This window comes from Rhinopithecus roxellana, chromosome 3, assembly GCF_007565055.1.
Source record: "Rhinopithecus roxellana isolate Shanxi Qingling chromosome 3, ASM756505v1, whole genome shotgun sequence".
Taxonomy (NCBI): Eukaryota; Metazoa; Chordata; class Mammalia; order Primates; family Cercopithecidae; genus Rhinopithecus; species Rhinopithecus roxellana.
In genome coordinates this window covers 104,305,426-104,329,854 of record NC_044551.1, presented here as the reverse complement: position 1 = coordinate 104,329,854, position 24,429 = coordinate 104,305,426, and the positions used below count along the sequence as shown (strand labels likewise).

Sequence of the window (24,429 nt, the reverse complement as noted above, 5' to 3'; positions counted from 1 at the left end):
CAAAAGTTAGTACTACTACTTTTTTGAATATCTGACTGAACTAAGATGTCTGCATTCTTTCAAGGTCAGTGAAAAGACACTGAAAAAAGAACACAACAGGGTGACTATAGTCAGTAATAACTGTACATTTTCAAATAATTTAAATAATATAATTGAATTGTTTGCAACTCAACGAATAAACGCTTGAGGGGATGGATACCCCATTCTTCATGATGTTATTATTTCACATTACACACCTGTATCAGAACATTTCATGCACCCCATAAACATATATATCTACTATGTACCCCCCAGATTTTAATTAAATAAAAATTAATTTTAATAATTTATTTATTTAATTAATAATTAAAGCAAGTCGACCTTATGATTAATGATGAATGTGCTGCAAGCTTGGGTTATTTTTGTTTCTCCCCTTCCCTTCTTCACTGATAAATTTCATAAAGTGCATAGGAATAGTTTCAATACTATATTTCTTTGGCCTAGAATACATACTAGGCCAAATACTATATATTACAATATTTACAATATATACAATAACATATATTAATAACAGTTATTTTTCCCTATTTAGGGGAAAAAAACACAGGAAGGAATCCAAGCAAATGTACAATTGTTACAGAAATAATCATAATGAAGCATTGAAATATTGAAAGTAGATATTAATAACAATAATTCGATCATTAATTGGACAAAACTAATAGACAAATTGGTCCTATAATTTCAACCTACAGTTTAAAGAATCTGTCATTCAAATACCTAACACATTTTATATTATTTCTGTTAAAAAGTCAAACGTTAATGTAAACATTCATTAGTTTGAGTGTGTGGTGAAGTAGCTTGAATTTAGTAATAGGTTATTTTAAAAGATATGCAATACAATGAAAGAACCTGAAGGGGTCTCAGGAAGGGTGGTATTTTACCATCTATTGATCACATTAATAGACACAGAATGGCACAGAATCTAAGTGAATAAAAAAACTAAGACAAACTGTTACACTTTGGGAAATTTAAGGGTTTTTTTTTTTCTTGTTTTTGTTTTTTACTTTTAAAATAGTTTTAATTTATGTGCAAATACTAAACAGTGTTCTACCTATAAATTCTATTTTCCAAAAACAATTAGGAGCTTTTTAAAAAAGAAAACCACACAATTAATTTTAAAATATACTGGAATTCCTCTGCTTCTAGATCATTGCTAAGCTAGAAAAATGAAAGTTTTTCTACCAGGAATCACGAGTTAGAACTGAGTATTCTTCAAAGCAGAAATTATAGAGTTTAGTGCCATTTCTGGCAAATATTATTCAGCTCTCATCTCCGACATCCACAGTTACCTATAAAAACGATTAAACCAGGTCAAAAATAGTCCAGCATAATTAGGCTTCATCAAACAAGGCTATTATTTTCCTCTAAGATGCTAATACACTAAAACAGGAAACACTGAAATCAAAATAAAGGATATCATTTGAGAATACCTGTCTTACAGATAGTTAGTTCCTTATTATATTCCCCTTCTATAACACTAATAAAGGAAATATTTTACTGCAAAGGATATTTCATTTTATATATCACTTGCCATGAATTTTTTTCATTAGTTATTATATAAATGCCTCCTGCTGCCATTATCCAAATAATGTGACCATTTTATGTCCACAATTCATTTCTGTATTTACAAACAGAATTTTCATGATTTACACAAGTACATCTATCAGTGAAGGTTTAGCACTAAGAAGCAAGCTAACATTCATAATATCTGATGTCTTACAGACAGCAATGTAGGAGAAATGTTTTTAATCACCTTTTAAGGGACCATATTTAAAAAAATAAATAATTTAGAAGTTGTAAGTCTCCAAAGGATATTTTCAAGTGTACATGCAGAAATGTGAAGGTTTTTAAGAAACATCTTCCATGTCCATATCCTGCTGTAATTGCTGTACCATTTTCTCTTACAGCTGCTTTCCTTTGCCTGCAAGAGGCGCTTGGATAAGATGGATGTTTTGCTTGACATTTTTGATCTCCTGAACTTTCTGTAGCTCTTTATTTTTCTTCAATCTGTTCATTATAAATTTAGCTTGACGTTTCTGTTTGATCTCTTCATTATATCAGTAGTTTTATTCCATAGCGCTTGCTGGTACTTTGTAGGTTCATGTTTACGTTTTTCAAAATCAAATGAATTATTCGCTGTAAGCTCTTTACCAGTTTCTTTCTGGAACGTTTTGGTCCACCTGAACTTGCAAGGATTGTGTTTCTTTTTAAAGTTTTTATGACATTTGTATTTACAAAATCTGAACACCTTGCAATCATTGCAAACAAACATCATGCAGTGGCCAGGGTTCAGGGTACATGGGCCCTGTACAAAAGTCACATTCCCAGATAGGCACGTTGAACCTGTGTGGTTCCCACCAACCAAATACCAAGCTTAAGTGGAAGTTGAAATTTAAGTGTTGAGTTTACATTACAACCAACAATTCTTCATCCTTGGATATATTAAAAGGATCTAGAATCTAGCTATTAATAATATCATTTTTAAAAAATCAAATAATTTTGCAATATTCTCTTCTTTCATATGGGTATATGTGTATAGAAAACTTAATACATTTATGCAATAAAGATCTTTTATTAAGAAATGTACAAATGTTTATATATTTATATTAAATATATACTATTTATATATTTATATTAAATATATACTATTTATATATTTAACTTCATACATCATTTGATAATGCTTACAGAGACACATATCCTATATTATAACAGGGTACTTATTTCAATCCAAAATATTTAGATGGTGAATAGAATATAGTTCATTACCATTATTTACTTTTTCACACATTTAGGAAGCTAAAGAAATTTCTAGAAACATAGACAATAGTTGGGTAGATGGATGGATAGATGAATGAATAGATGTGCATAGTACTTGGCACCATTCCAAAGTGTTTTGTCTTAGCTTAAAGGAAAAGAAAAAAATACAGATAGAGGCAGATTTTAATTTTTAAAGAAATATTTGGAAATAAATGAATATGAAGGAAGTTTACATCAAAAATATTTGACACTATCTAAATACAAAAGGCAGGGCTAATGAAGCAACATTCTTTGATATAGAAGACTGTTCCCTCCTACTCATTAGTGTTTTTTTCATCTGTGTTCTGGTTTTTGATTTCTAGTATAACTAAGGAATTAAATGTCTAGTTGTGTTTAATTTTAATCCAAACAGCCCCCTGTGGCTAAATAGTTACAGTATTGACGAGGTAACCTATATTCTGCCCCAAAGCAAACTACCCAAACAACATGGAATAATCTGTCTAGAAAGGGCCCACTCTATTTCTAGAAAGATGTCCAGGCCTGGTTTCTTGCTTCCTCTCCAGCATTAGATCACTTTTTTAACCTGTTGTTTTCTTCTCTTGGCATTATTCCTTAATGAAAAACAGTGAATTATGTATATAAATTTACAGCAGCTTAAACGGAAGGAGAAGTTATTTATAATGTGTGACCATGCTTCCTGAAATGATTTCTAACCTTTACATTTGGAGAACAAGCTAAGAGATGGCATTTGCAAAGGTTTCCTAGGATGTAACTAACATTAACTACTTAAGATTTGCTCTGTGCCCTATTAATAAAAAGTGACTTTTCTCTTATTTGCAGCAAGGAAAAATTGGTCTTACTTGCAATATAAATCAAAAAGCTGGTCTCAAATCTGTGTCTTGTGATCTCACCTCTCAAAAATAAACAGTCCCTCACACTGAGTCTCTCTTGTGACACCGGGAGGTGGAACCAGCCACACATGGCCTCCTGTTCTCATATGCTGCTTGGGTTAATACTAAGGTTCAGTAGTTGCTGCCACAGAGGCTAAAAAGGAGAAAGACATAACCATTTGATTCTCTGCTCCTAAATCTGCTTTTCCACCATGGCATTTTCTTTCTTGTCACCCTGCCCACTGTTACCCAGCCCATAGAGTCACCAGAAAACTTGTCTGGAATGTGAGAGAACTGAAGAACGTAAATGGTAGATGGGCAGGTTCAATCCTATAGAGAGTTGTGCATTCTTCATTCACCTGTTGTTTGGTATTTGGAAGGCAATACACAACACAACTGTTCCTTGCGCAGGCTATGGAGTCAGACAGAAGTGGCCTCATATCTCAGCTTAAATAGATACTATGACCTTTGGCAAGTTATTGAACTTGAAGCTCATTGTGTCTATATTTTCTCAACAGTAAAATGGAGATATTAAAAGCTGCTTCAGAGAATAATTATTAGGACAATTTAAATAATACATATGAATTTGTTACCCTGTCTGTGGCATAGTCTCCAAATGACAGCTATAATAATTTTTAAAAGGACAAAATAAGTGTAGGTATAACTCAATAACAATGATCTTAGGAAGTGTTCATTACCCAGCTGTATATCCCTGCTGAAATCCCTATGTTGAATTCTGCTCTTTATTAAAATTGCAAGCCAATTATGGGGGCATTTAATATGTCAGTTGTTTAATTTTGAAAAATGAATGTTACCTTTGTAAAACCATCTGGTCAAGAATTTATATTACATTACACTTAACACAGAGACTTCCATTGTACTTAGAATGTCTTCATCAAGTTGATTAAAAAGATGTAAGGCTTAGGGAAATTTACATCTGATATTCAATTACCAGATTTTTCTTTTTACAAATAGGAACTCTATGTGTTTAAGGCTTACAACATGATGTTTTGATATATAATTTATACATTATGAAATTATTGTCATAATCAAGCTGATTAATGTATCTATCAATTCAGATACCATTTTCTTTTCTTCTCTCTTTTTCTGTGTGGTAACAACACTTATGGTTTATCCTCTCAGAAAGTTTTAAATATACAATACACTATTGTTAACCATAACCACCATCCTCTATATTAGAGCTACATAACTCCCTCATCTTGTGTAACTGTAGAATCACCATTAGCAAAAAGACAAAGATGGTCTTTTGGTAACGGTGTGGAGGAAAGAAAAACTTATACGCTGTTGATGGAAATGTAAATTGGTATAGCCATTATGGAAAACAGCCTGGAGATTTCCCCAAAAGTAAAAAATAGAAATAACATATGATCCAGCAATCCCTCCTCTGGGTATATATATAAAGGAAATAAAATCTTCATTTCAAAGAGATATCTGCACCCCCATGTTCACTGCAACATTATTCACAATAGCCAAGTTATGAAAACAACCTGAATGTTCATTGACAGAGGAATGGTAATAATCACACACACATACACACACACACACACACACACACACAATATTATTTATCCTTTGAAAAGAATGAATTTCTGTCATTTGCAACAACATGGGTGTATCTTGAGGACATAACACTAAGTAAAATAAGGCAGACAGAGAAAAACAAATACTTTATGATCTCACAAGTATGTGCTAAAGCAAAATCCCACAGCAAAAGAGAGGGAAAGGAAGGCAGCTATGCAGGCAGTTAGGGTAGATGCTCGGTAGAATTCTTTCCAACAAACAGCAGCCTGAAAAACCAAGCTGCAAGCACAGATAAGGAAGCAAAGTCTACCATAAAAAGGCCTTTGTCCATTCAGTATGATATTGACTGTGAGTTTGTCATAAACATCTCTTACTCTTTTGAGATCTGTTCCACCAATACCTCGTCTATTGATAGTTTTTAGCATGAAGAGGTGTTGAATTTTATTGAAGACCTTTTCTGCATCTATTGAGATAATCATGAGGTTTTTGTCATTGGTACTGTTTATGTGATGGATTACATTTATTGATTTGTGTATGTTGAACAAGCCTTGCATCCCAAGGATGAAGCTGACTTGATCATGGTGGATAAGCTTTTTACGTCTGCTGGATTTGGTTTGCCAGTATTTTATTGAGGATTTTCGCATCAATGTTCATCAAGGATATTGGCCTGAATTTTTCTTTTATTTTTGTTGTTGTATCTTTGCCAGGTTTTGGTATTAGGATTATACTGGCCTCATAAAATGATTAGGGAGGATCCCCTCTTTTTCTCTTGTTTAGAATAATTTCAGAAGGAATGGTACCAAGTCTTCTTTATACCTCTAGTAGAATTCGGCTGTGAATCCGTCTGATCCGAGGCTTTTTTTGGTTGGTAGGCTATTAATTACTGCCACAATTTCAGAAGCATTCCCTTTGAAAACTGGCACAAGACAAGGATGCCCTCTTTCACCACTCCTATTCAAGGTAGTATTGGAAGTTCTGGCCACAGCAATCAGGCAAGAGAAAGAAATAACGGATATTCAAATAGGAAGAGAGAAAGTCAAATTATCTGTTTGCACATCACATGATTGTATATTTAGAAAATCCTATTGTTTCAGCACAAAATCTCCGTAAGCTGATGAGCAGCTTCAGCAATGTCTCAGGATAAAAAATCAATGTGCAAAAATCACAAGCATTCCTATAAACCAATAATAGACAAAACAGAGAGCCAAATTATGAGTGAACTCCCATTCACAATTCCTTCAAAGAGAATAAAATACCTGGGGATACAACTTACAAGGGACGTGAAGGACCTCTTCAAGGAGAACTACAAACCACTGCTCAAGAAAACAAGAAAGCACAAAAGCAAATGGAAAAACATTCCATGCTCATGGATAGGAAGAATCAGTGTCATGAAAATGGCCATATGGCCCAAAGTAATTTATAGATTAAATGCTATCCCCATCAAGCTACCACTGACTTTCTTCACAGAATTAGAAAAATCTACCTTAAATTTCATATGGAACCAAAGAAGAGCCTGTATAGCCAAGAGAATCCTAAGCAAAAAGAATAAAGCTGGAGGCATCACACTACCTGACTTCAAACTATACAACAAGGCTACAGTAACCAAAACAGCATGGTACTGGTACCAAAACAGATACATAGACCAATGGAACAGAACAGAGGCTTCAGAAATAACACCACACATCTACAACCATCTGATCTTTGACTAACCTGACAAAAACAAGCAATGGGGGAAAGGATTCCCTATTTAATAAACTGTGTTGGGAAAACAGGCTAGCCATATGCAGAAAACTGAAACTGGATCCCTTCCTTATACCTTATACAAAAATTAATTCAAGGTGGGCTGAAGACTTACATGTAAGACCAAAAACTATAAAAACCCTAGAATAAAACCTAGGCAATACTATTCAGGACATAGGCACGGGCAGAGACTTCATGAATAAAACACCAAAAGCAATGGCAACAAAAGCAAACATTTGGCAAATGGGATCTAATTAAACTAAAGAACTTCTAAACAGCAAAAGAAACTATCATCAGAGTGAACAGGCAACCTACAGAATCGAAGAAAATTTTTGTAATCTACCCATCTGACAAAGGGCTAATATCCAGAATCTACAAAGAATTTAAATTTACAAGAAAAAAAAACAAACAAACAACCCCATCAGAAAGTGGGCGAAGGATATGAACAGACACTTCTCAAAAGAAGACATTTATGTGGCCAACAAACACATGAAAAAAAACTCATAATCACTGGTCATTAGAGAAATGCAAATCAAAACCACAATGAGAGTCCATATCATACCAGTTAGAACAACAATCATTAAAAGTCAGGAAACAACGGATGCTAGAGAAGATGTGGAGAAAAAGGAACACTTTTACACTGTTGATGGGAGTGTAAATTAGTTCAACCATTGTGAAAGACAGTATGGCGCCTCCTCAAGGATCTAGAACTAGAAATACCATTTGACCCAGCACTCCCATTACTGGGTATATATCCAAAGGATTACAAACCATTCTACTACAAAGACACATGCACACGTATGTTTACTGCAACACTGTTCACAATAGCAAAGACTTGGAACCAACCCAAATGGCCATCAGTGATAGACTGGATTAAGAAAATGTGGCACATATACACCATGGATACTATGGAGCCATATAAAAAGGATGACTTCATGTCCTTTGCAGGACATGGATGAAACTGGAAACTATTATTCTCAGCAAACTAACACAGGAACAGAAAACCAAATACCGCATGTTCTCACTCATAAGTCGAGTTGAACAGTGAGAACATATGGACACAGGGAAGGGAACATCACACACTGGGGCCTGACAGGGGGTGGGTACTAGGGGAAGGATAGCATTAGGAGAAATGCCTAATGTAGATGACGGGTTGATGGGTGCAGTGAACCATCACGGCACGTGTATACCTATGTAACAAATTTGCATGTTCTGCATATGTATCCCAGAACTTAAAGTATAATAATAATAATAATAATAATACCTTTGTCTTTTCTGCAACCAGTGAGTTCTGTCCATACACAGTGGGCTTCAGTGAGCACATTCTTCTCCTTTTTGGGCATACTCAGATAAGGGAACTTACACAGGGGACTTCCTTAAGACATGCTTGCAGCTGCACAGATCAGAGGATTTACACAAACCAAACATGTCCACAGTGGTAAATTCCATCTGCTGATACATGTGTAGTAACGGAAATAAAACAATGGAGTAACTCAGGATAAGGACCCACATGCTCACTAGAGGTGCAGGGTGGAGCTGTTGTAAATTACTGCTTTATGCAAATAAAATACCCAGTCTTAACTGTTTTTTTCACCTTACGCAAATGAAACACTCCACCCCATTCACTTTTGCATAAAAGTCTTTGTACTCAACTGTGAAATGCTGACCTTCCTTGGGCCCCTCCCCACAGTGGAGAGCTTTTCTCTCTCGCTTATTAAACTTTCACTCAAACTCACCCTTGGTGACCATGCCCCTTATTCTTCTTGGTCGTGAGACAAAGAACTTTGGGTAATACCTCAGACAAGAAGACTACTTCACTAATATCTCCCCAACTTCACTAATTCTTTGTACCACTACTTCTAGGATTTCCCTTACTGATGAAGCATTGGCATGTATCAGTCATTAATCTGTCATTCCTCCTTTTTTTGAAATCAATGTCCAAGTCTTATAAATTTCACAACATTGATATGTTAAATATCTATTTCCATACCTACTGCCTTACTACAGATTCTTAATATCTCGTACTAATGATATTCTCATAGTTTCCTAAGAGGCCTTGCTCTGTCTCCATTTATAAGCTCTCTAAAGTTCTCAAGTGATCTTTTTATAATGCAACCTGATCATACCACTCCTTTTTCTGGAGGTCTGCAGTGATTTCCATTGTTTAGATTATAAAGCTAAACTTTTAACCATGGTATACAAAACTATTCGTGTTCTGTCCCTGGCTTTCTTTCCAGTCTCAGGTCTACTTCCTGTGCCTTGTTTTCTCACACTATTTCTTAGCCTTGCAAAACTGCCTAAAGAAAGATACCCCAACACCACTTGCTACTTTTGGATACACAGCAACAGAAACCCACTGAAAGCACTCTAATGTGTATTTTGAATTGAATGCTCATTCTGATCATAGAATAGTGTAGACGGCCAAGCTGAAAATGGAAGACAATTGTGACAAAGGTATTAATAGGTCATAGAATCTGATATTGGAAGTACAATTCATGCTGTGAAGAGTAAACTCTGAATTAGAAAGTCTTTATGAAGTTGGCAAATTTATACATGGTCTCTAATTTCTGTCTGAGTCTGCTCCATTTTTTTCTTTTTTATTTTGTTGACATGATTTCTCTATTCAGCTTATCTTGCACATGGAACAACATGATCACCATCCAGAGTACACAATGTCCTCTCGGCTCCAGGGCCAACTGATGATTCTACGTCATTGAGTTAAAAAAAATCTAGCCCATTTCCTCACTACCTGGCAAAACTTTAACTCTATAGTCAAACCACTTGTTGATTGTCTCACATCTTTGTTTCTCCACTTAATTACCAATATCTTCCTTTATACACAAAAATACGTGAGCATTATTTCTCTGTGTGTGGTAGGGGCAGGGGGTGGTGAGGTAGTGGGGAATTTAGCAGTTTAAGCTAGAAGTGACAGGCGGGTAGGACAGGCATGTGACTAAAATCCAGTACATACACAAAGCCCCTGTGCTTTCATCTGAAATATGCTCTTCTCCTCCTTGTCTGCTGGTGATAACCATCCACTTTTCAAAACACTGTACGTTTCCAGAGAACAAGGATTTTGTCATGCTCGTTACTGTATCTCTAGCCTGGAAAATATCATGCAATCTTTAAAGAGTTGTTGAATTAATGAACAAATACATTCTTTTTATTTTCCTATAAGGTCATCCCTACCAAAAAATGGCCACTCCTTCCTTTATACCCCATTAGAACACCCTTTATGCATACCTTTATTAGAAACTAAAATACTGATGTACTTATTTGAGTCCATCACTTTACTAGACTGTGAGCTCCTTGAGGAAACACCTTGAGAAAATATGATGTATTAATTTCTAACGTTTCTAATCCAATGTAGATGGTGAAAAAAAAAAATGCCTGTTGAATCAATGACTGAGTAAATGGGCAACATTAACAAGCCCTTCACATTCAGTGTCTTTTTGTTCCTCTTTTTAAAGAGTACTATTGTATGTAAGGTTTCAGGAAGCAGAAACAAGTAAAGCAGCACAAATTTTGTCACTGTGAAGAACACGCCTTACCCTGCAAGCAAAAGTATTTTTCTGTGCATTCCCGTTCCTTTCTCTGCTGGCCGTCCACTGGAGAAACTGGTGTTCAACACACCCTGTCTCTGAAGAACACCAGAGAACTTTGGTAAAGATCCTGACATAAGACTTTGACTGATTTGTTCCAAAGACACAATTATAAAACAAGTCTCCATGGAATATACTACTTGGCTCTGTTTTAATATCCTTTAATCACAACACATATAATTCTTTTGCTTGGAGATCACCTAAAGACTATGCCTAAAACAGTCAGATATATTGTACTTTCATCTCCTTAATGAACTTTGCTATACTTTGTCTTTTCTAGTAAATTACAAATGAGTCACAGTTTGGAAATAATTCTAAAAGAAAGCACTTTCCAAGCATGGAAGTGGTAAATATAAACTTCAGTGTATGACCATCTGTTGGAGTCAATTCCCGTCAGGGATTTCTTCCTGAATTATTTGTTTCTATAGCCAATGTAAAGCAAAATTCAAAGAGTGAACTTTGAATAGTAGCAAATTCTTTATATATTTACCAATTTGTTTCTAACACTAACTAATTTTCTTCAATATATAAATAATTATATATATTTTTTTCTCTATGAAACAAACAAGAAAGTGAAATTTTCTAAGTTCCATTCTCTGGAAGTAACCCTAATGAACATTAATTTTTTTTTTCAATAACTTGCTTTTAATAGCATATAGGGTTGCTTATCATTTTTAGGTTTGTCTAATTTTATTAGGGTTGCCTCAAAGTTTTAAATAAATTTGGTTGAGTAAAACAGGCATCACTAATTTGCTTATGTTGATGCAGGGTCATTTTAAACATGCAATATAGACAAGCATTCTCTACAATAACCTTGAATAATTACAATGACAGCATTTTTTGCCCTCTTCTGCTCTCTCATATGACAGTGAAGTGGCTAATTGCTCTGCAACATAGCGTATTACAGCCACAGTTAATTAACTACAATAATTATCTATGGGACTTTTTTGTACAATTAGAAAGTTTCAAATATAACAAATAAAATCTGCTTCCCCTTTTGAGGTGTGCAGCTGTATTATATTCAGCAAACATACATTGTTATTTATGGTAAGATGGTAAGTACACTCAAGTATGATTATCCTCTAGTACCATGAAAGTGAGATAGGAATCCACTTGGGGACAAGTTACTAAAAGTTTTCTTTGAAACAATAGTCACACTCAATATGTTTTTCTTTTGAAAGCGGTGGATATGGCTGGGCATGGTGGCTCACGTCTGTAGTACCAGCACTTTGGGAGGCCAAGACAGGCAGATCATGAGGTCGAGAGATCAAGACCATCCTGGCCAACATGGTAAAACCTCGTCTCTACTAAAAATACAAAAATTAGCTGGGTGTGGTGGTGGGTGCCCGTAATCCCAGCTACTCGGGAGGCTGAGGCAGGAGAATTGCTTGAACCCAGGAGATGGAGGTTGCAGTGAGCCGAGATTGCCCCACTGTACTCCATCCAGGCGACAGAGTAAGACTCCGTCTCAAAAAAGAAAAAGAAAAAAAAAGTAGTGGATACTTATAATCATTATAAAACTCAGGGTGTAAACAAAAAATAGCCTGGAGCAGGCAGAAGGATAATTCAGCTGCTCCTTTTTCATTTTAAATGAATCCTAGAGAGAATCAGTGTGGTTGAAGCCGTGCCCCACAACTGCCTACAGCAGCTCCGTGCCCCCCACTCCTCCCTATGCCCCAACACAAAGCTGAAATCCCCTCACTTCACCAGGCTCTTGGACTCTTTCTAATTTGTTAAGTGTTGGATGAAAGAAAAAAAAAAAACCTTCAAGAGAGATAATTAAGTAAGGTCTTAGGAAAAAGAGTCATCACAATGGAATGAGAGTTTGTCTCACTTTTTTGGACAGAATGAACTCAATGAGTAGGAAAACCTGTTTCTGGCTAAAATGATAGAGATGTGAATGACAGCAATAGAACAGGCGAGAACTATGGGGTGAGAAAATCTAATGATGCAATTTTTAGAGAAGATATTGTCCTCTCAGAACCCCAACACCCAGCTACCCACTAGTTTACTGAATTTAGTGAAAAGTTATTTAAAATGGGGAGAAAAGGCAAGATACTGGAACCTTACTTGGAGCTCACCTAAAGAATATAATAGGCCCAAAACAATCAGATACATTGTACTTTCATCTCCTTAATGAACTTTACTATTCCAGTAAATTACAAATGAGTCACAGTTTGGAAATAATTCTAGAAGAAAGTTAATGGTTTCTTTTCAGGGATACATATCTTACGTACTTTTTAAATCTCATGCTGTTTGAAGAGCAAAAATTTACTAATAAATGTTACATTAAAAAATAGCCAAAAATTATAAACTAAGCAGTTTACTAAATTATATGGATAGTCTTTTTCCCTAACAGTAAGAACTTTTTAAAAAACATCTTTTAGTATTAGCCGATAGATAATCCTTGGGAGGATATAGGTTGAATTATGCTATAGATTAAAAGTATTAGAATCATAGGATCAATGTAAAGTATTAGGCATAGGAAGATATACAAATGGCCAAACACATGAAAAAATTTTCACTATCATTAGACATTAGAAAAATGCAAATCAAAACCACAGAATTTCCCATACTAGGATAGCTATAATAAAAATAAAACATCTTTAATAGAAAATAACAAGTGTTGATGATAATGTAGAGAAATTAGAACTGTAACACATTGCTAATGGGAATGTAAAATGATTTAGCCACTGTAGAAAACAGTTGGATTGTTCCTTAATAAGTTAAATGGAGAATTACCATATCACCTAGTAATTCCATTCCTAGATATACCCAAAAGAATAAAAAACAAATGTCTAAACAAATACTTGTCCACAAATGTTCAGAGCAGGACTGTTCACAATAGCCAAAAAGAAAGAAAAACTGAAAATTTCATCATCTAATGAATGAATAAACAAAATGTGGTATCACCAAACAATGGAATATGTTCAGTCATAAAAAGAATAAAGTACTAGTATATGCTACTGATACGGGAGGTAGAAAGAAATTATTTAGGCAGATAGTGAGGGCAAAAGAGTCCTCAGCAAAGCTTCCCTGAACAAAAAGTAGCCCCCAAAAGCATTTCTTTTCTAACGAAGAGCAGCCTGAAAAATGGAGCTGCAAATATAAATAAGCAAGCTAGAAGCTTGCATGGGGTAATCCTGGCAGCTGCACCAATAGAAAAGGGCTATCTCAGGGCCAGGCATATCCAACATAGAGGCTACATCTTCCCTTTGTGTCACCATGTGTACAGGAACAAAGAAATGGGCAACATGGCAAAGCTCAGGCAGGGAACCTGCCCGCATAATAAAAGATGAGGGTGGAGGCTACCAGAGATTTGCACCCTAGGCAAATAACACACCTGGTGGTCTAACCAGTTTTTCATGCCCTATGTAAATCAGACACTGCCTCCTCACCAGCTCATCAATAAGACCCCCTGCATTTCACCAAGGATTCAACAACCCATTTTTCTGAGTCCCCTCTCTGCAGCAGAGAGCTATTTTCTTTCTTTCACCTATTAAACTTCCAGTCTCAACCTCACTCTTTATGTGTCCACATCCTTGTTCTCCATGGCCGTGAAACAACAAGCCTCAGGTGTTACTCCAGACAATGAAGCCATTTCAGTACCACATGAATGAATCTGAAAACATGATACTAGTTAAATAAGTTAGACACAGAAAGTCACATATTGCATGATTTTGTCTATATGAAACATCCAAATAGGTGAATCTATGTAGATAATAAGCAGGTTAGTGGTGGAAGGGGCTGGGTGGAGAAGAAAATAAGGAATAGCTGCCTGGGATCCAGGGTTTCCTTTATGGTTGATGAAAATATTCTGAAGCTAGACAGAGGTGATAGCTGCACAACACTGAATTTACTATATGCCACTGAATTGCATACTTTAAAATGGTTAAAATGAGAAATGCTATGTTATATGTATTTTATTACCCAAGAAAAGTATTAGAAAAAGGAATAGAATTGAGGAAAATAGTTGCCTTCAAATGAAAGTTAATGTCTCAAAAAAAAAAAAAAAATCATTGATTTTGATTTTGTAGTCCATAGCACTTGCTAAGAACATGCCACTTAGGAAGCTTACTGATGCTTCTCATAAAGCCCAATGTCACACTTCTCATTGGTGCCCTTTCAACCTCCAACCAAGTGCTTGAATCAGTGCAAGTCATGTCAGTTTTATGGCGCTTGACAGAGTAGTTTCTTTTTTTTTTTTTTTGATATATGTTATAAAAAATGGACTTTGTTAAAAACTTATTTTTATTTTAATGTATTCATTAAAAAATGGTGCTTTGTGTTATCAAGAAATATCATCTCCTTAAGCTACTTTAACAGAAGATTGAAAATGATGATCCCCATAAGTCTCTGCTCATGACTCCTGTTCTTCCTCTTTCAGAGACTAAATGTTATAATAAAGGTTTTTAGTTATGTTTTCTTTTTTGTTTTAGTCAATGATCTCATGTATGAGGCTTAATGTCAACCTTAGCCCCTTGGCATGTTCAGTAATTATCTTAAAATAACACTCACTGTAGGCCGAGCACGGTGGGTCACATCTGTAATTCCAGCACTTTGGGAGGCCGAGGCAGGCGGATTACGAGGTCAGGAGATCGAGACCACCCTGGCTATCATAGTGAAACCCCGTCTCTACTGAAAATACAAAAAAAAAATTAGCCGGGGGTGGTGGTGGGCGCCTATAGTCCCAGCTACTCAGGAGACTGAGGCAGGAGAATCGCTTGAACCCAGGAGGCGGAGCTTGTAGTGAGCCAAGATCACGCCACTGCACTCGGTGATGCTGCAGTGACACTCACTGCACTAGGTGACAGAGTGAGACTTCGTCTCAAAACAGAAACAAAGAACACTCGTTGTAAAATTGTCTATCAACTTTAAAAGGAAAACAAAGCATTTTACTGATATTTGTGGATATATTGGCCATATGAAATAATTTGTTTACTCATGGTAGACCACACTACTTTGCAGTCCCAAGCTGCCATGATGCTTGTATTTAGAACTTGAGATGAATTGTTAGTTTGAGAAGCAGAGGTTTCTAGTCACCAAAAATTCATAGTGAAAGAAACCAAATGCAGAGCTCTCACCATCTACATGCCAATCTGAGTGTCTGTACAGCAGGTTCAAGTTTAACCATTCACAGAAGTTTAGGCAAAAGGAAGAAAGTAAAAGGAAAAATAATTTTCCTGCTGCCCCACAAAACAGAATCTAACTATCAAAAACAATACAATTCAGATGGTTCACACTGCACAGGAAAAAAATGCCATTTACAATATGACCTCTATGTGAATGTAGTGAGACAGAGTAAAGAAAAACAAAGAGCTGACCATTACAAGTACAAAAATTAAGGTTCAGAAGAGGAGTTAAGTTTTGGCTGGAAGGATTTGAGAAAGTGGGATTAGACTTCGGCTTTATAGTATGGTTAAGAACAGACGTTGTGAAGTGTCAGACATCATATGCCAAAACCCAGGTGTCAGAATGAAAGCAGTATGTAAGACCAATACTAAAGAGTGAAATCTGACTGAACTTAGGAGGCCGTGTTGGTATATAGTAAAAGATAATAAAGTGAGGAATGCAAGATGGGCCAGAGAATAAAGTTCCTTAGATGCCTAGGAGGAGTTTAAGTTTATACAAAGGAAAATGGGAAAACAGTGATTTTCTTTGAGCTTGCCTGCTGCTGAAATTCTCAGACTAGGAAGATGGCTTGGTTTCAGTATGCTGTATGAAGAGAAAAAAATCTAGTTAAGGAAACCATCTGGAAGTTGTTAGAGTGAGTTAACTATGCAATGATGAAGAGCAAAAATGGGGAAGGGATGTGGAAGTAGAGAAGGTACAGATTCAAGAGCCATTTCAAACAAACAATAGGATGTTCTCACAGAACAGGTAGAAGGCAGAGAACGCAGCTGAGGTGGCTAGCCTGGATTTCTGAGAGGAAGCAATGGGGAGGGTAGGAAAGTGAGGTTAATTTTGTTGATGTTAGGCTTGAGGCAATATTAAGTCATCTAATTAGATGACACATCAGGAAAAAAATACTATCTTTACCACTAAACTCAGTGTATTTCAAATGTAAAACAAGATAATATATATGAGCATATTTTCCCAGTTATATAAATGTAGGGTATGTAAAAAAGATATCTTGTTATTTCCTTTAATAATAATTATAACATGAGAAGGCTGAGATTTGAGGAGGCCCAAGGCTGGATAGAATAGTGCATATCTCCTTGATGGAACTAAAACCTCAAGCATGCATTAATTTACTTGGTAATGTGGTTAGATCAAGAGCAATAGGATAATAATGTTCAGAGAAAGTTCAAGAAAGAACTAATGGTGGAATTTCAACAGGGGATTTAGATTTGCATACCTGAGTAAAGGTTGTGTTTTCTTTGTCATAGAAGTCGAATTTCACTGGCATCAAATTCAATATTTAGACATAATGGGCAATTCAACATACTGCCACTTTTTAACTGTTACTGCTGTAACACACAGAAACATGAAGACATATACACAGAAGCAAAATTAAAAAGAATTAGATGGCCAGTGGTGTTATGGTGTGGAAATCAATGGTTTTACCGTATTTTCAATCACCCTTATGAAACTAAAATAATGGTTTTATTAAGAGATTTGTCTGTTTGTAGTTTGTTTATGTGAAGTGACCAGCCAGGGTGCTATGAGATTTGTTTCTTTGCAATTCAATAGTATCTGATTAGAGAAAATTACTCTGTTGATTTGCCTAGTGAAAAGGTAAAGGAAGCTGATTGTCCTTAGCTTTGATAAGTAAATTAAAACAGCTAAATTCTATAGAGACTGAAATGATGCCTTGAGTGAATTAATGGCTAAGACAATCAATAGGCTATAACTTTCTTGTTGGTAATAAGATTTAATTTAAAGCTTATGGCGGCCGGGCGCGGTGGCTCAAGCCTGTAATCCCAGCACTTTGGGAGGCCGAGACGGGCGGATCACGAGGTCAGGAGATCAAGACCATCCTGGCTAACACGGTGAAACCCCGTCTCTACTAAAAATACGAAGAAAAACTAGCCGGGCGAGGTGGCGGGCGCCTGTAGTCCCAGCTACACGGGAGGCTGAGGCAGGAGAATGGCGTAAACCCGGGAGGCGGAGTTGGCAGTGAGCTGAGATCCGGCCACTGCACTCCAGCCTGGACAGAGCAAGACTCCGTCTCAAAAAAAAAAAAGCTTATGGCTGTTAGAATTCTGTTAGAATTCCTCTAACAGATTTTTTTTCCTGAAAAAAAGTTTGTGTCAGATTTGTCTTTTCTCATTATTTAACACACATAAACCAATATAGTTGTGCTTATTCTGATTATTACAGTTTTTAAAGTACCTGATCAAGTCACAGAAATGAGATCTTTGGAATGTTACCCAGAAATTGTACCCACGTTCTGTTTGTAATACATTCAGCAATGAGCCTGTATTACCTCTAGGCCAACAATAAAAATAAGTGCCATTATTGACATGGCACTATAATGGCATCACAATTCAAAATACAGTAACATCTAAATGAATTAAGTCTTCTATAGCAACATAAAGAAATAAAATGCTGATGTAAATACATAGGAAAGAAAACTATAGGGACTTTTTTTATGCTAAGTAAAATACCATCAGGAAAATATCATAGATTGTAAAACATTTGACTTTTGTGTAAACTCTTAACAAATTTCTCAATTTTTCTTGCCCCAGAGAGAATTTGTTTTCTTTTTTTTCTCACCCAATATTATGTATGTGTGTGTATCGCCTCAAAAACCTTACTGAAATATTTCTGTTCCTCAATCAGCTCAGCATTCTGCTCCATTTAGCAGCTCTAAGGATTTGCAGAGGGCAAATCATATCAAGCCAGAGCTAAATATCATAATTGACAAAGTGTGAATCAGCAGTTAATGACCTTCAGTAGAAAATGTGCTTTTTTGAAACGTTAAACCCTAATTGTATATATTTACTAAACATCTTAAATGCTCAAAGATCCAATGCTTATCTTTTTCAGCTTAGGATTTTTGCTCATTCTTAAATAATATGAAGTAGAGGTCTTTTTGTTTTTGTTACTCATAATAACAAAATAGAATGCCAGCCCCTTGAAGTCAGGGAATTTGTCTCACTTGTTCCATTATAAACCCAGCACTTCAAAAGTGCCTAGTGCATTAGCAATCATTATTATTATTATTATTATTATTATTTTTTTTTTTTTTTTTGAGACGGAGTCTCGCTCTGTCACCCAGGCTGGAGTGCAGTGGCTGGATCTCAGCTCACTGCAAGCTCCGCCTCCCGGGTTCACGCCATTCTCCTGTCTCAGCCTCCCGGGTAGCTGGGACTACAGGCGCCGCCACCTCGCCCGGCTAGTTTTTTGTATTTTTTAGTAGAGACGGGGTTTCACCGTGTTAGCCAGGATGGTCTCGATCTCCTGACCTCGTGATCCGCCCGTCTCGGCCTCCCAAAGTGCTGGGATTACAGGCTTGAGCCACCGCGCCCGGCCGCAATCATTATTATTATTAATAGTTAAATGGAGATGCTTATATAAAGATACAAATAATTGTTGAATATGACAAAGCTAAAAGTTATGTCTTTCACCTGGGAACATATCCTAATTTACTGTATTTGACTAATGTTGGATTTTATGCCTGAGTCTACATAGGCTGGATCACATTAAAAAAAAAAAAAAATTATCAGAGAGTACTAGCTAATAACTAAAAATGAAAAAAAGAAAACAATATAAAGCAGTCAACAACATACATAAACATTTATTTAAAAGCAGTCCACCTCTGGATCTTGATCTCATCTCCAGAGATATAGAGGGATATCTTGACCTTGTAATAGAAAAGTTGTACTGAACACTTGTTAAACATGACAAGAAAGATTTTATTCAAGACAAGTGCAATAGGAGTCAAGGCTATGGCAGCAGGGCAGAGGGCCTGTCTGAAACAAAAGGTAGGAGGACTTTTAAATGCTGGGTTGAGCTAATGGAAAAGTACTAGAGGACTTTGATGTGGAGGAGTGGGGAGTTGGCTAATGTGATTAGGTCATCTGTATTTGCTAATTGGCTCCTACTCTTCCACAGAGGCTAGAGGACAGTGGCCTTATCTTTCTTGATTATCTTTCTAAGAGATGGCCTCAAGGTCTTTGAGAAATGCACTCCAGGGTTGTAATGCTGGCAAGAGGCCAGGGGAAGATTTACATCTCAAAGAGTCAGAGAAAGAATTTACAAAGGAAAATTTTCTTAGGTAAATGCCCTAAGAAAAGGAAGGTCAGCGACCTAAAGTCAAAATGCCTGTCTAAATTTTAATAGGGCTGAGGGGAATATTAAAGTTCCCCTGGTAATGCACTTAGATCTAATTCAGAATTGTAAAGCTAGAGAATAGCTGCAAAATTAAGGAATGACTTATGGGTCAGAGCATGCTCCCTGGGTGTCCCCTGTAAAAAAATGGCTTCCTTGCAGCTATATTCACTGAAGTTAGATGAATAAAACATTATTTAAGACATCAAGCAGTCTTTTAAAATCCAAATATTTTTAAGACCTATCACTCAAAAATCAGGAAAGTGATGAGGACTTCATCAACAGTATTGGGAATGAAAAACTAGTTTCCTAACAACTGACTTGGAGGTAATATAGAGAGGAGGTAACAGACTCCAAAGCCATGTTCAAATTTGGACTTCACTACTTATTGTCTAAATTTCCTTGTACCAGTTATTTACACAATTTTCTGTTTTCTTATCTGTAGGAAACAGACACACAAGTTTATTGGGCTGTTTAAATTAACATTATTCAGTACTTAAAAGTATAGTTACAGGGTTAGTTATTTCTATTAGTGTTTCAGAAATTGAAGAATTTTTTTTAAACTTTCAAAAAATAGATAAATAGAAACTTTAAAAAAGTATTTCAAGTTGAATTCTGATTTGCTGTTTTGTATTTGCTCTCTGGAAGCAAGCGTTACTTTCCCTGTCATAAATTTTCTAAATGTGCCCAATTAAAATAAATTCTTACTGAACTAAGAAGGATAATATATCTTCTGGCATTGATATTCGATGCTTTGATTCCTTACCAAAAATTAGCCAAAAAAAAAAAAAAAAAAAAAAAAAACCATGTATTGCAACAGTATTTCCCACAGAAGCCCCAAATGTAACCATGTGATCATGAAACAAAGCATATGTGTAACTAGATGAACTTTCAAAATTTATAGTTCAGAGAAAATCTGTCTTCCTGTACTGCCCTGGCTAGAAGGTAAAGTAGTAAATTCTTTGTCAGGCAAATAAATAATGTAGCACAGAAACATAATACATCATTATAAGTCATATGAATAACTATGATTAAAACTTGCATGCAAACCTATTTCAGAAAATAAGGAAAAGAGATTTTGTAATCAAAAGTTGCAGTAACAGTCTTTTAAATTGTATAGATGGCATATATACCACAAGATGCAGATAATAATTGAATATTTTGTTCCTGAAATTATTTGTGAGAGTTTAATTCTACCTTGCTTGCAAACAGCATTTTATATTGAGAAAGTCAATATTCGTATTTGACTTTGACTTAGAAATAAGAGATATTTTGTTTCTTCCCTGGAATATTAGCAAAGTTAGCAAGAGTATTATCAGAGAACTGTGTTTTACTTGTTTTATTTAAACTTATTTTGCTAAGTGATATATAAATACAAATAACTTTTCATTTTAATTATAGATGTGATTTTTGTTTCATTTGCCAAAAAATAATACTAATTTTCATAAGGTCCATGGAGAAATACTTCCTTTTCTGTATCAGAAACATTTGAAATTTATCATTATATATCAGCAATAGTTCTAACTTTTGGCTTAGAGAACCTGATTGAGCCTTGTGAATAATGATGATTATAATAATAATATCAAATGTTTGTATAGCTCACTATGGTGTTAAAAAAATTCACTTAAATTAAAAGTTGAATTGAGTAATGAACAATTCATGAGTTAGGCAGCCCCCAGTATCACAGCAGGTTCAAAGAGACTCCAGGGATGCCTCATGGTCAGAACAAATTTATAGACCAAAAAAAAAAGGGAACGGGGGGAGTCATATTGTAGAATTTTCTCCTTAGTTCAGCTGCAAATGGGGTCCTTGTCACATGCCCATGAAATATTAGACTTGCAGACACTCTGAAGGGTGAGGAAAATGGAATTTACTGAGAAAAAAGGGGGATAAAAGGGAAACAGACCCTCAGCAAAGTGAGTCCTGCTAGTATAGGCTTCCCGCCTCACAGACTGAATTCCAGGTTCCACTCTGGGACAGGAGAGGCCACGCTCCTCCTTCCTGCAAATTCCTGAACGTCCCAAAACCCCATCCTGTTCTCCCAGTGCACAAGCTGGAGTTTCCCTAGGGACCCCTCCACACTTGGCTGTCTCAGTGACATATAGAAATCAAAAGTGAGGTATAGAAACAACTGGATTGGTTACAGCTCACCGTTGGCCTTATCTGAACACAGTCTGAACACTCAGCAGTGCATGAGTGGTTGAAGTACGGCTCGTGGGATTGGCCAAGACTCAGCTAGTGTTACAGGTTCGTACTCTTAAGTTAGGTTTTCAATCTTGTCTATCTATTAAGTTAGGTTGCAGTTCATCCACAAGGACTCAAATATAGAAGTAGAGTCCTTTTCAGGCCATAGTTTGCTTTAACAATGGTTTTGAAAAGTATATTGATACCCATTACCATATATACACCAGCCTACAGTACTGTGAAATTGGTATTCTTAGATCCCTAATTTCGTTGACAAAGAAACTGAGATTCTAAGTGTAAATGACTTCCCTAAGATCATGGTAATAGTAACTAACTTCAGTAAAAGATTAGAACCTATATCTTAAATATTTTATATTTTCTGAAGGAAAAAAAGTTAAAGTTAGATGTCTAACACAAGATTTTGAAAATCCTGAAAATTATCATGCTCTCAAACACCTAAATATGACACAGAAACTATTAAAGATGTCCATTTTTAAATATAGATGGAGAAAAAAGGAAAAATCTCAAGAGGCTAGAAACAAAGCAGGCATGGAAATCACTGAATACAGCAACACCTGGAAACATTTGGTGATTTGTGGCAACAAAGAGCTTTTATTATAAAAAGCTAATGGAGAGTCTGAATACAGAAAACGCTTAAAGCTTGTGCCTCTGAAGAGATTCACCATTAGTGAAAACATAAGCTAGAAAAATAACAAAGCACTGCCAAAAGAAATAGCAACGAAATTTGTTGATCTCTGATTCGGTCATGGGTACAGTGATATAATCCCCCCTGAGACCTTTACCTTAAAGTAAGGCCACATGCAGGAATGACATTTAAATGGATTTAAATGGTTACTACTCACATGGTTTAAAAGTCTTAATTAATTAATTTAAACCAGCTTTCCTGGATTTGATAAGCACCCAGGTACCTGGGGAAAGCCTACCTTCTCGTTGTAGGCATCGTTGAATTACCACGTGGAACATCCCAATAAAACCATCAGATACAGTGAGTAAAATAACAGAAATAGAACTTCAGACTCTACAGATGTTGTAATTACCAGAAACAAGCTATAACATTCAGCATGTTTAATGTTTTTAAGGATGTAAATGAAAAAAAAACCAACAACATGAGAAATTAATAAGAAATCACCAAAAGTGAATTAGAATATAAGAGGATAAAAACCTACAGAAACAAAAATACATACAATAGATGAATTAAAAAACAGAACAGTAACCAATGAGAACCTAAGTGAACAAGAAAATAGATTACAGAAAATTACTGGAAAGTCATATAGGGAGGGGTGCAGGGAGAAAGAGAGAAAGAAATAAAGGGAGAGAATGAAAGAGAAAGTAAAAGACATAAAGGACTCTGAGAAGTCTAACACACATCTAATTGGAGTTTCAAAAGAACAGAAAAATAGAATGAGGGATAGATAATTCAAAGAGATGACTGTTGAGATTTTCCCAGGATTAATAAAAAAATAATAATTCTCCAAAATCAGAAAGCAGTTAATTCCATTCAGCGTAAATAAAATGAAACCAACAGTACCTTCCAAATTTTGAGGAAAATAAAATTGGACATACAATTGCATACAAGGTGAAACAATCTTTTAAAAAGAATACAGATTGCAAGAATTTAACCAACAGGCTAACAATGGAGGAATGTATTTGAAAGAGAAGGAAGGTTATGCCAGAAAGGTCTGAGACCAAAAACATGGGAAAAATAGAAAACGGCAAATACAAGCAGTAATCGAAATAAATATTTATATACTGCATAAAATAAAATTTCTATTCTCAGCAGTACTAGATAGCCTAACTGACGCTCCAACTGAAGACTATTGAAAATGCCAGAAGAAAAATGTATTTTATGGACTTTAAAAAGACATCAGTGAACTCTGAAGGATCTCTGAGGTCAAAAAAAAAATATGAGAAAGGGGAAGTTAGACTCAGGCAGGAGTCTATAAGCGATGGGACAAATCAAAACCATGGCCTGGGATTTTATGGCTCTGGAGGCAAGAATGGTTATTATATTTTTAAAGAATTATGAGAAAAATTAAAAAAATAGCAACAGAAATAATGTGGCCTGGAAGTACATGACCAGAAACCACTAAAATATTTATTATATAGCCCTTCGTAGAAAAAGATTGCAACTCCCTCATCTATAGAGTCCAGAACTTAAGTGGAGCCCTATATTCGTCATTTCCCTTAAGGAAAGTTGCCAAGTTTAATACTTGTGAGGGGAAACATCCACAGCATACTCAAATTCTAGAATCTTTTAGGAGAAACCCCCCAAATCCAAAGATAATGACCTCAGAGTAAGGGAGTCCTAAACACGCAGAAACATATCCGGTGAGTAGCAAGGAAAATGATCTGCCTTGAAAATAGTCACAGACTAA

The 24,429-nt window shown here is 35.7% G+C and overlaps 1 pseudogene; it reads right to left on the bottom strand.

Annotated features, from left to right (window-relative positions):
* Positions 1–1,886: 1,886 nt before the first annotated feature.
* Positions 1,887–10,701, bottom strand: LOC104666995 (annotated as a pseudogene).
* Between the last annotated feature and the right edge of the window lie 13,728 nt (positions 10,702–24,429).